Source organism: Vicia villosa, linkage group LG7 (assembly GCF_029867415.1).
Source record: "Vicia villosa cultivar HV-30 ecotype Madison, WI linkage group LG7, Vvil1.0, whole genome shotgun sequence".
Lineage (NCBI taxonomy): Eukaryota > Viridiplantae > Streptophyta > Magnoliopsida > Fabales > Fabaceae > Vicia > Vicia villosa.
Window position 1 is genome coordinate 55,378,976 of NC_081186.1, and position 11,727 is coordinate 55,390,702.

Sequence of the window (11,727 nt, forward strand, 5' to 3'; positions counted from 1 at the left end):
ATATCAACATTAATGTATTTTAAACATAAATAACAATAAGCACAATCATTTATGGGAAAGATTACTATAAATAGAATATTTTAAAATAGCAAGGCATTTAAAATGGGACACTTAATTGTAATCTTGAAAATTATTCTAATTATATAATCTCAATGTTTAAATACTTTTTCAAATTATTTATAAAAAACATTATTTAGTTATAATTATCACTCTAAAACAACATAATAACTATTTTTTAAATTAGTACTATTAGTAATTAATAATAATGATTAATAATAAGGTTGAAAGAGATGAATTTTAAACCATTCTAATTTATTTAACTTTGATGATGGTTTTGTGAAAATTTAATTATAGTATTGTAAATTTATATAAAAAATCTCATTTTAAAAATATTTATAATTTACAAATTTTGCTTATAGTAACATTACTATTGTTTTAATATATTAATATATTTTTAAAATAGAATAATCAATCAATTGAATATTTTTAAAATAGAATAATAAATCAATTGATTATTTTTAAAATAGAATAATCAATCAATTCAATATCAATGTTTTGCATAATTTTTATGTTTTGAAGCAATTAAGACTATTCCAATTACAATAATAGTATAATTTTTTTCGTGGGATATGATTTAGTGCCATTAAGTTTTTGTGGGATATGAAATCAAGTAAAAAACATTAAACATGATAATGTCATTGTTTCTGTACATGATATAACTATAAAATTCAACCTTATTTGTTCACAAATTATTGAGGTCAATCAAAAATAAAAAAAAATATAGTAAAATAGTATGCATTTTGTGCATTCTAAAATCATTTATTCCTACATAATATAGTCTCTTATCTATAATAATTTTGTGTGTGCAGTTTTTAAGTCTTTTAGCAATAATATAGTTATCTTATAATCAACAATATAATTATTTATTAAAAATATATTTATTTTAGAAGCATGTTGTCTAATTATTTAAGAATTATAGTCTTTTTAAATATGAAACCACTCATACCATGGAAAATAATTAATTTAAATTTGTTAAATCACAATATTTATTCTCTAATTTTTTTAATTTTTAGTTTTAAAAATGAAGAAAAAAAGTAATAAAAATGTGATATAATAAGTATAGTATTAATTTATTATTAAATCTTGCACTGAACCTACAAATAAATGATTAGTAAACCCCGTAATTAATTACATCTAATTAAATAAATCAATAAATATTTTTTTATTTTGATGTTTTTATTATAATTATATGATAAATGTCTCATAAATATGATGTTAAATAATATCGTTGTTAATACAAAACTAAAATATTTAAAAGATTCAAATATATTTGAATAAAGAAAATCAATTCTACAATAATTACATAATTTCACAATATTAATTATTAATTAGGATAAATTGTGATATTTTTTCTCATCCTGCCTATGAAGAGTGATTTATAGATTGACATCTTCTCATTTATTATATCATAAATATTATGTAAAAATAAAAATAAAAAGATGTTTGCAATTTTTTTACTAGATGATTATATCCCGTAAGTAACCATTTAAAAATAAAAAAGATTTGGATAATATTTTATCAACTATATTATTTAAATTTTTGAAATCACATGTTTATCAACTATATTACGTGAGAAGTAGAATTGCTTTTGGGCGGTCATTATTAATTAGCTGTATATCAACATTAATGTATTTTCAACATAAATAACAATAAGCACAATCATTTATGGGAAAGATTACTATAAATAGAATATTTAAAAATCAAAAAGATTTGGATAATATTTTATCAACTATATTATTTAAATTTTTGAAATCACATGTTTATCAACTATATTACGTGGGAAGTAGAATTGCTTTTGGGCGGTCATTATTAATTAGCTGTATATCAACATTAATTTATTTTAAACATAAATAACAATAAGCACAATCATTTATGGGAAAGATTACTATAAATAGAATATTTTAAAATAGCAAGGCATTTAAAAATGGGACACTTAATTGTAATCTTGAAAATTATTCTAATTATATAATCTCAATGTTTAAATACTTTTTCAAATTATTTATAAAAAACATTATTTAGTTATAATTATCACTCTAAAACAACATAATAACTATTTTTTAAATTAGTACTATTAGTAATTAATAATAATGATTAATAATAAGGTTGAAAGAGATGAATTTTAAACCATTCTAATTTATTTAACTTTGATGATGGTTTTGTGAAAATTTAATTATAGTATTGTAAATTTATATAAAAAATCTCATTTTAAAAATATTTATAATTTACAAATTTTGCTTATAGTAACATTACTATTGTTTTAATATATTAATATATTTTTAAAATAGAATAATCAATCAATTGAATATTTTTAAAATAGAATAATAAATCAATTGATTATTTTTAAAATAGAATAATCAATCAATTCAATATCAATGTTTTGCATAATTTTTATGTTTTGAAGCAATTAAGACTATTCCAATTACAATAATAGTATAATTTTTTTCGTGGGATATGATTTATAGCCATTAAGTTTTTGTGGGATATGAAATCAAGTAAAAAACATTAAACATGATAATGTCGTTGTTTCTGTACATGATATAACTATAAAATTCAACCTTATTTGTTCACAAATTATTGAGGTCAATCTAAAATAAAAAAATACAGTAAAATAGTATGCATTTTGTGCATTCTAAAATCATTTATTCCTACATTAATCTGAAAAATATGCACGGGATACGTTGAAGAATTAAAGAAACAAAAAGCATTTTAAAAAAAGAAAAGAAAATATCAGATCTATTGCAATGCGACACACCATAAGAAGATGTGCTCATCAATGCATGCTATCAGACCTTTTCATTAATGCGCTGACAAGATCTCAGTATAGGGCGTATCATGAACTTTAGTCAAAATGAGTGCAACATGATTTAAAAAGTCAAGTCAATGAAAACATTTCAAAGGACACGCTATAATTGGCTGGATGAGGACACCTCATCATCTTCAACCTCAAGCTTCAAAAATCTCAAGGAATTTGGAGAAAAATGAATATCAACCAAAGTGTAAAACTCATTGTGGCATCATTTGACTTGTCTCATCAAGACGATCTCATCCGTATCCTCGCAAAAAATTTATTTAGGATACATCTTACTAAATTTGGAAAAAAACCATAGAAATCACAAAAAGTAAAACCACCATGAAATGCTTAAAACTCAACCAAATTCAAAAGCAGAAGAAGCTTCAACTTTAGGGAGATTTAGTCATAGTTTTGATTGTTAATTCGGTAGTTAATTGTATTGCATGACCGATTTAGTGACGTTCAAATTTTATGAACATGATGTTGAAACTCAATGGTTATAGTGATTGAAATTTTTTAATCACTAATTCGATAACTACAAGCAAATTTTCTTTAGTGGGGAGACATTCTGTTTATAAAATCCTTTTTCAATGAATATTATATTTTCTTGCTCCCGTAAACACTCATCTTTTTTTCTTTAATATGGCGAGAAAACCTAATCAGACCCAAAAAACAAAGCTAGTAGGGCTATCACTATTCCTTATCATGGATCAAAAAAGGTTTCCTAATCGCAGGATAGAGATGACCACAATCCCTCGAGTCACATATGGTTTAATGAGGGACAAAAGTTAATTTTTTTTTAAATCTTGCCAGCTGTCTTTTTCGATTCCATAATTAATTTATGTAGCAAGACATGTTTAGTAAATTTAATTCACATAATATTATTTATATTCAAACATTCGAAGACAAAGAAATCCCACATAAAGAGTATTTATATTCAAACATTCAAAGACATACAAATCCCAAAGGTAACGGTAAAAATAACTCTTAATTTATTAGGAGGAGTCTCTATTATTTATTTTAATGAAAAGATAAACAAAACATAATGATAGCTATTTTTTTGGTGGATCATATAACTTATCGCCACATTTGCATTTCCATATTTCCGCATCTGGTGACACTGGCACAAGGATAGGATTGCAAGGACTACAATTGCCACAACTGTCTTGGCAACTTGGAGGTTGTGACCCAATTTTACTAAAAACCTTTCTTGACAATAAACCCTTGAACTCATTGGATTTGATTTGCGGCCCAAGCTTCTCTTTAATTTTCTCAATATGCTAAAATAAACATGACAGTTAACTATAAATTATTATTAAGTCAATACAACTACAATAATCATTTTTATCAAATGTACTACAAAAGTTTTTATTTACAAATATTAGGAATTTAGTATAGTTTAATAATAGTAATTTATGTTTTAACAAATTTTTTAAAAACTAGATTGAATCGGCTGGTTGAACTTGTTCAACCTTGAACCGTTATCTAGTCTGATTCAGTTTGAACCAACAAGTCATTATGTCTATAAAATTGGAATAAAATCGTTTCTATCGCAAGAAACTAATATAACCTTATAACCGAGACCGGTGTTTGTGAATCAAACGGTTCAAAAAATAAAAAAAAAAATAATTTTTTACTTCTCTTGTTTTCTTTGTTTAGCTCTAAAAATAATTGATTATAACAAACATTTAAAATTGAATGGATGGAAAATAAAGAATAAAATTGAAAGACGCGAAGATAATGCAAATGTAAACCGAAAAAGAAGAAATAATGTAGTGTTTGTTGGACATGAGATAAGTGATGGTTGGTCTTGGAAGAGATGAAAAAATTATACTGATAAAGAACTTGTGCCTTTGAGTGAAGGAATTAAGACAATATATAAATAATGATCCTAAACTAGTTTTTTATTTGTTATCGCGCCTTACATTTCATTCTTCTTCTATTATAAGCTTGTTTATTAGTACTACGTTTATTATTTAAGAATTTTATTTTATAAATAATTATAAAAATTAATTTTATTAATTAAGACATTTAGTAATATATTTATTTTATCTTTTTAGTTAAATAAAATATATGGTTTAACCACAGTTAAATCGATTGAACCTTGACCCATATATTTTAACAATTCATTCTCCGATTCGGTTTTTAAAACATTGGTTTTAACTTGAAACAAATATCAAATAATAATAAAGATTATAAATATTAAAAAAACATATAAATAGTATTAAGGAGAATGATGTTATACCTGAATATCTATCTCATTTTTTAAAGTCATGGAACGTGTATCTTCTACAATATAAAATATTAGGTGTTAATAAAATGAAGATGTAATATAAATATAATATTTAATAAATAAACGTATAATTTGTTAGTAAAATCAGAAATCAATATAAAATGAATTTTTTAATGTTTTTTAATGCATAACCACCATTCATAAATGTAATTTTTAGGATAATTAAAATAAATTTAGAATATTAAAGAAAAAAAATTAATGATTATAATTGAAACAATATAAAATATATTTATACTTTAATCTTTAATTTTTTTATAAGATAAAGAGAAATATATTAAAAAAGAAGAGGATACAAAAAGGAGAAAAAAAAGGGTCCCTTAGTTACAAAGCCGAATCCTAGGGATGTCCTCTTTGTCCATCAAAAATTGCCTATATAAGTCAAGTAGATGTGCGTGATCATGAAGTTTAAAAATAATGTTTAATTAAAAATAGCATTATTAGTTAAGAAGAAATGGAGAAGTATAATATCAAAGAATTGATACCTCTTGATTTAATGGATGAGGCAATGATAGAACTAAACATCACTGAGAACAAGAAAAATGTTACAAAATAAAGCTGAGTTTTGTTTATTAACATTGTAAAAGTACTAAACACTACTCTTTTTTTGTTGTTGAAAAAACGGAATCACTACAATTATATATGATAACATTATTTTACTAGTATTTATACTCGTGCGAGGCACAGACAAAAGGACAAGGGGCGCTCAGGGATGGTCTATTTATTAATCAATAAATAAAATTTATTAGCAAAATTGAATAACAAATAAATAAAATAAAAAAAACTAAACTACGAAAGGATTTAATTTTAACTAATTTTTTTAAAAATTTTATTAAGTAAAAAACAAATAATCTAAAAAGGATTTAATATTTATTTTATTTCAAATTATTTTATATCAAAATAATGAAAAACAAATTTAACCAAAAAAGAACAAAATCGTCCATAGTAAAAAATAATTATTTTGACTATTTATTATTTGATTAATGAATATCCACAGCTCGCTACCTCCATGACTTCAATTTTTTAATTTTTTATTAACATCGCATTTATTTAGCTTTAAAAATAAAGACCAAATCAAAAGCCACATTTATTATTTTATTAAATTCTAACATTTTCCTATTTTAATTTTAATTTTAACTTTGTTGTCTATAACTATTATATTATTAAACAATAGAGTTATTAGTAATATTGTTTATTATTATCTACTAATGTGTCTACAAAAATTACATTAATTGATAGTTGCTTAATCAACCTAGTTAATCAGTGTATTCGGTAATGATATCACTTGTGTGTTTCAATTTTTTAAAATAGAGAGACGGCGTGAATTACAATATATGTGAAAAAATAAAATATGAAAAACAAACAAAATACTGATAGACAAATATGTGTATTCACCAATCATATGTTTTTTTCTTCCTCCCTAAATTCATAAAATAAATTATACTTCATTGACTTAATCAATTTTCATAAAAACAAAATGATATTGTCATCTTCAAATTTAATTTCACCATTTATAAATCTATGGTATTATTTTTTTTCTTCATATTAAAACACAACATAAAATAATTTTTTTTTTTTAGTTTATAACTTAAACAAACTCATTTGCATTTTTAGGTCTTTTACAAAAAATATATTTATTTTATAGTAAAATAGCACAATTTAAAAAAATATACTCTATTTTATTTGATTTGCATATGTCTAAAATTAAATAAAATATATCATAAATATTAAATAATTTATTTTAATTTTATACAAATAAGATAATTAATTCTAATAGAGATAAAATATACACTCTCTTATCTATAATAATTTTGTGTGTGCAGTTTTTAAGTCTTTTAGCAATAATATAGTTATCTTATAATCAACAATATAATTATTTATTAAAAATATATTTATTTTAGAAGCATGTTGTCTAATTATTTAAGAATTATAGTCTTTTTAAATATGAAACCACTCATATCATGGAAAATAATTAATTTAAATTTGTTAAATCATAATATTTATTCTCTCATTTTTTTAATTTTTAGTTTTAAAAATGAAGAAAAAAGTAACAAAAATGTGATATAATAAGTATAGTATTAATTTATTATTAAATCTTGCACTGAACCTACAAATAAATGATTAGTAAACCCCGTAATTAATTACATCTAATTAAATAAATCAATAAATATTTTTTTATTTTGATGTTTTTATTATAATTATAAGATAAATGTCTCATAAATATGATGTTATATAATATCGTTGTTAATACAAAACTAAAATATTTAAAAGATTCAAATATATTTGAATAAAGAAAATTAATTCTGCAATAATTACATAATTTCACAATATTAATTATTAATTAGGATAAATTGTGATATTTTTTCTCATCCTGCCTATGAAGAGTGATTTATAGATTGACATCTTCTCATTTATTATATCACAAATATTATGTAAAAATAAAAATAAAAAGATGTTTGCAGTTTTTTTACTAGATGATTATATCTCATAAGTAACCATTTAAAAATCAAAAAGATTTGGATAATATTTTATCAACTATATTATTTAAATTTTTGAAATCACATGTTTATCAACTATATTACGTGGGAAGTAGAATTGCTTTTGGGCGGTCATTATTAATTAGCTGTATATCAACATTAATGTATTTTAAACATAAATAACATTAAGCACAATCATTTATGGGAAAGATTACTATAAATAGAATATTTAAAAGGGTAATGCTAACTTGTGCCCCAATGGCACATGTTTAGAAATCTATAAATGGAATGTTTTTGTTGAATATAGAAACTTTGTGTTTGAAAATTGTGCATCGATTTGATTAAAAGTTCATAATTAATTTATTTATTTATTTTTTCAATACAAATTTTCTATTTATATTTTCTTAACATGTGCCCTTGGGGCACAAGTTAGCACTACCCTATTTAAAAATCAAAAAGATTTGGATAATATTTTATCAACTATATTATTTAAATTTTTGAAATCACATGTTTATCAACTATATTACGTGGGAAGTAGAATTGCTTTTGGGCGGTCATTATTAATTAGCTGTATATCAACATTAATGTATTTTAAACATAAATAACAATAAGCACAATCATTTATGGGAAAGATTACTATAAATAGAATATTTTAAAATAGCAAGGCATTTAAAAATGGGACACTTAATTGTAATCTTGAAAATTATTCTAATTATATAATCTCAATGTTTAAATACTTTTTCAAATTATTTATAAAAAACATTATTTAGTTATAATTATCACTCTAAAACAACATAATAACTATTTTTTAAATTAGTACTATTAGTAATTAATAATAATGATTAATAATAAGGTTGAAAGAGATGAATTTTAAACCATTCTAATTTATTTAACTTTGATGATGGTTTTGTGAAAATTTAATTATAGTATTGTAAATTTATATAAAAAATCTCATTTTAAAAATATTTATAATTTACAAATTTTGCTTATAGTAACATTACTATTGTTTTAATATATTAATATATTTTTAAAATAGAATAATCAATCAATTGAATATTTTTAAAATAGAATAATAAATCAATTGATTATTTTTAAAGTAGAATAATCAATCAATTCAATATCAATGTTTTGCATAATTTTTATGTTTTGAAGCAATTAAGACTATTCCAATTACAATAATAGTATAATTTTTTTCGTGGGATATGATTTAGTGCCATTAAGTTTTTGTGGGATATGAAATCAAGTAAAAAACATTAAACATGATAATGTCATTGTTTCTGTACATGATATAACTATAAAATTCAACCTTATTTGTTCACAAATTATTGAGGTCAATCAAAAATAAAAAAAATATAGTAAAATAGTATGCATTTTGTGCATTCTAAAATCATTTATTCCTACATAATATAGTCTCTTATCTATAATAATTTTGTGTGTGCAGTTTTTAAGTCTTTTAGCAATAATATAGTTATCTTATAATCAACAATATAATTATTTATTAAAAATATATTTATTTTAGAAGCATGTTGTCTAATTATTTAAGAATTATAGTCTTTTTAAATATGAAACCACTCATACCATGGAAAATAATTAATTTAAATTTGTTAAATCACAATATTTATTCTCTAATTTTTTTAATTTTTAGTTTTAAAAATGAAGAAAAAAAGTAATAAAAATGTGATATAATAAGTATAGTATTAATTTATTATTAAATCTTGCACTGAACCTACAAATAAATGATTAGTAAACCCCGTAATTAATTACATCTAATTAAATAAATCAATAAATATTTTTTTTATTTTGATGTTTTTATTATAATTATATGATAAATGTCTCATAAATATGATGTTAAATAATATCGTTGTTAATACAAAACTAAAATATTTAAAAGATTCAAATATATTTGAATAAAGAAAATTAATTCTGCAATAATTACATAATTTCACAATATTAATTATTAATTAGGATAAATTGTGATATTTTTTCTCATCCTGCCTATGAAGAGTGATTTATAGATTGACATCTTCTCATTTATTATATCATAAATATTATGTAAAAATAAAAATAAAAAGATGTTTGCAATTTTTTTACTAGATGATTATATCCCGTAAGTAACCATTTAAAAATCAAAAAGATTTGGATAATATTTTATCAACTATATTATTTAAATTTTTGAAATCACATGTTTATCAACTATATTACGTGGGAAGTAGAATTGCTTTTGGGCAGTCATTATTAATTAGCTGTATATCAACATTAATGTATTTTCAACATAAATAACAATAAGCACAATCATTTATGGGAAAGATTACTATAAATAGAATATTTAAAAATCAAAAAGATTTGGATAATATTTTATCAAGTATATTATTTAAATTTTTGAAATCACATGTTTATCAACTATATTACGTGGGAAGTAGAATTGCTTTTGGGCGGTCATTATTAATTAGCTGTATATCAACATTAATGTATTTTAAACATAAATAACAATAAGCACAATCATTTATGGGAAAGATTACTATAAATAGAATATTTTAAAATAGCAAGGCATTTAAAAATGGGACACTTAATTGTAATCTTGAAAATTATTCTAATTATATAATCTCAATGTTTAAATACTTTTTCAAATTATTTATAAAAAACATTATTTAGTTATAATTATCACTCTAAAACAACATAATAACTATTTTTTAAATTAGTACTGTTAGTAATTAATAATAATGATTAATAATAAGGTTGAAAGAGATGAATTTTAAACCATTCTAATTTATTTAACTTTGATGATGGTTTTGTGAAAATTTAATTATAGTATTGTAAATTTATATAAAAAATCTCATTTTAAAAATATTTATAATTTACAAATTTTGCTTATAGTAACATTACTATTGTTTTAATATATTAATATATTTTTAAAATAGAATAATCAATCAATTGAATATTTTTAAAATAGAATAATAAATCAATTGATTATTTTTAAAGTAGAATAATCAATCAATTCAATATCAATGTTTTGCATAATTTTTATGTTTTGAAGCAATTAAGACTATTCCAATTACAATAATAGTATAATTTTTTTCGTGGGATATGATTTAGTGCCATTAAGTTTTTGTGGGATATGAAATCAAGTAAAAAACATTAAACATGATAATGTCATTGTTTCTGTACATGATATAACTATAAAATTCAACCTTATTTGTTCACAAATTATTGAGGTCAATCAAAAATAAAAAAAATATAGTAAAATAGTATGCATTTTGTGCATTCTAAAATCATTTATTCCTACATAATATAGTCTCTTATCTATAATAATTTTGTGTGTGCAGTTTTTAAGTCTTTTAGCAATAATATAGTTATCTTATAATCAACAATATAATTATTTATTAAAAATATATTTATTTTAGAAGCATGTTGTCTAATTATTTAAGAATTATAGTCTTTTTAAATATGAAACCACTCATACCATGGAAAATAATTAATTTAAATTTGTTAAATCACAATATTTATTCTCTAATTTTTTTAATTTTTAGTTTTAAAAATGAAGAAAAAAAGTAATAAAAATGTGATATAATAAGTATAGTATTAATTTATTATTAAATCTTGCACTGAACCTACAAATAAATGATTAGTAAACCCCGTAATTAATTACATCTAATTAAATAAATCAATAAATATTTTTTTTATTTTGATGTTTTTATTATAATTATATGATAAATGTCTCATAAATATGATGTTAAATAATATCGTTGTTAATACAAAACTAAAATATTTAAAAGATTCAAATATATTTGAATAAAGAAAATTAATTCTGCAATAATTACATAATTTCACAATATTAATTATTAATTAGGATAAATTGTGATATTTTTTCTCATCCTGCCTATGAAGAGTGATTTATAGATTGACATCTTCTCATTTATTATATCATAAATATTATGTAAAAATAAAAATAAAAAGATGTTTGCAATTTTTTTACTAGATGATTATATCCCGTAAGTAACCATTTAAAAATCAAAAAGATTTGGATAATATTTTATCAACTATATTATTTAAATTTTTGAAATCACATGTTTATCAACTATATTACGTGGGAAGTAGAATTGCTTTTGGGC